The following is a 3,137-nucleotide window of genomic DNA, read 5'->3' on the forward strand; positions in this document are numbered from 1 at the left end:
AATGTACTGGCTAAGGTCATTGCAGTGTCAGTGGAAGCAGCCTTCGTGCTTTCTAAGCCTGTTACGAAACTGGCTTTTTGCCTTTCAAAGAAGTAAAAAATGCTTCCAGTAGCAGATGATGTTGGATATGTCTGGAATTGTCCTATGCGTGGCCACAGCTGAATGGATGGCCACATTTCCATCCTGATGAATGAAGAGGAAAATATTACATGCTTCCACTGACGCTGCAGGGGACAATTCTTATTTCAAAAACCAATTAACCTTTTTAGACAGTGACAGCACTTTGTGTGATGTTGTAATCCATTTGAATTAAGTCAATTGACACACTTGAAAAAAAAAATATGGAGCAGAAATATCTGGGGCAAATTCTTTTCTGACCTGTATTTCATTCAAACCTAATGTATCCAAAAGGATTGCATGACATATGAGTCAGGATAAAAGTTGGCCCAGAGAGGCAAGTTCATTCCCGGTACAGGTGGGCTCAGTTCCTTTAAGGTCAGTGGAACTGAACCTGATTATCCCAATGGAGGCTGAACTTCACCCAGTTGGGCAGTGAATTCATTGAAGTCAGTGAAGCCATCCAAGGATGAATTTAGCCTCAGGTGTTTAAACCCTTTTTCGTTCCTTTGCTGTTCTATTTTCTTCTCCTGCTTACTCCTCTTTTCTGATTTTTCTCCTTTTCTCTGTGCTTTTTAAAAATGTCCCTTCTCTTCTTCCCTTTTTACGTCAATACTTTGTGCGTTTTATTTTATATAGTCAATGTGACATGGGTAAATTCAGCTAAGTATTAGTTTCCTCAGGAAATAACTGGAATATTACCATTTTCACTTTAAACAGATGCCCAACACAATAAGGATTTGAATCTGAGCTCCCGATTCAAGAAAAATTCTTGAATTCCATAGAATGAATGAATTCCATAGAATTTTTGCTTGAGTAAGGATTGCAGGTCCCAATCCAGAAATACTATTGTACATCAGATGTTCTACTATACATCAGCAACTCAGTATGATTTGACTTATCACAGAAGAGCAGGTGAATTACTCATCACCATACTATAATGAGAGCAGTCACTCTAAGTAGGATTATCTCAAAAACATATGGAACAACCGTGGGCACTGTGAATAAAAGTGTATGATCTTTGCAATCTTGAACCCTAGGCTAAAACACTATATTCATATTTAAATAAAAAGTATAGATCATATAAGCCAGGAGCAAATACAAATTTCTTAAACAAATAATAATCATCAAAACTATTCTTTTCAGTTCTCTCTTCAGTCAGGTACAAGAAACATGCTGATCAGAAAACAGTTATTTGGATAAGGCTTAATTCCTGAAGCTCTTACTTAAAATTCTCTCTTCAACAATCCTCAAGTGAATTGTAAATCAGACCAAAAAATTGTCCTTTGTCCCTACTCACGAACAATTCTCATTAGCTGGGCTTTAATGAGCAGCTCAGGACAAGACTTGAAGAGCCAGACAGCTCCTTCTTTTGTGAAACCAAGCAATGACTGTCAGTCATGACATTGTCTTTTAAAGAGAGAGAGCGTAGAAACAGGAAACTCCTCATGAAGAAATATGAGCAAAGCTTATAAAAATCCAAACAAAAACATTCTTTCTCTCCAGAATTTCATATATTCACTACTCTTTCTATTTTCTATCAACATTATCTTAAAAAAATCCTATATGATAAGACTTGCAGCTACAAAAATAATAATGGTGAGCGTAAGAGAAAAAAAAATTAGGATTTTAAACCATAATTTGAAAAGATACTATCTTCTGGATTTATTAGTTCTTTGTAAAGACATTAACATTCTCATACATAATTTATAGAACTCATTCTTTTGTGCACAAAATTGTATTAAATAAATTAACTTAAAATTAGAAGGACTCAAGCATGTCATTTAAGGCAAAAATACCAAGTTTCCGTGAGATAAATTATCAGCAAACCCCGAGGCCCCGTTTCTGTACGGGATCTGCACGGGCAGGGCCAATGCTCAGTCCTCCCACTGACGCCTTCCAGGCTCAATGGGGGTGCGACCGTCTGCTCACGCAGATGAAGGCGGGAGAGCGGAGTCCAATTCACGATGCCTTGATTTTTCCATCTCGTCAAGGAGGGGAGTTTCATTACTGACACGCAGTTGCCATGCGCCCTGTATCTTGCTCCTTAACCGAACCTAAGCACAGGCTGATGCTTAGGCCGGCGGGAGCTTTCGTATGAAAGGCAAGAAAGGCACCATAAACCCTTAGGAATAAAGGAAGAAAAGCCTAAAAGAAACTTGTAACTTTTAAAATTTTGGATAGGACTTTAAACTTACGGATCTGCCTGGATAAACTGCAGCCATTCAGATAAGTTAATAGTTAAATGAACTCTGAGATGTGGAAAAAAACCCCTATTAATCCTCACAAAATTACTGTTGTAATCAGGCTTGAGCACGATGAGACTGCACATAAATGAAAACAGGAAAGACTGAACGTGGTAAATCATACGGCAAATCAGTGGTGAGGAAATTGTGCTTCAAGGTGTCTTTCAGGACTTAACAGCTGGCGTTTGCCCCGGCGTAAGCCATGGAACACAGTGTACCATCCGTGGACCCCGTATAACGACACAATATATACACTCTACAGTTTGCATGTACTTTCACATAATAAGGTTATCGTGTAACATCCAGGAATACTTCTGTAAAGGAAACGTGGAAGCAGAAATGACAACGGTTTCCTAGTAAACAGATCGAGTCCTTCACAATACAATCTACAGCATTTAGCCGTGGTTAAGACTGGAGTGACATTTTCGATGGACAGAGTAAGTTCCCAGCGGGTCTGGGCCTTGAGGAAACACTGCCCTGAGTGAGCTGGCACTGGCACCCCCGTACATTCCGTGTCCCTGCTGCTGGAGGGGAGCCGAGCCCAAGTCAGGTTGTCTGCAAGCCCGTGGTGCAGGTGGGGTATAAATCTGTGGGGGGTGAGGGGGTGGCAGGGGGCAGCGCACAGAAACCTCGTGGATCTGGGAAGCGCGAGAGCCTGTTTAGGCTCTGCAAGGGTTCTTCCAGGGGCGAGGCCTTGCTGGGGTCGGGCAGGTAGGCACTAACACTGCGTCTGGGCAGAAGGGAAGTGCGGGTCAGGGTAAGAAAGGAAGAGGA

This window comes from Eurypyga helias, unplaced genomic scaffold (assembly GCF_000690775.1).
Source record: "Eurypyga helias isolate BGI_N326 unplaced genomic scaffold, ASM69077v1 scaffold44547, whole genome shotgun sequence".
NCBI classification, from domain to species: domain Eukaryota; kingdom Metazoa; phylum Chordata; class Aves; order Eurypygiformes; family Eurypygidae; genus Eurypyga; species Eurypyga helias.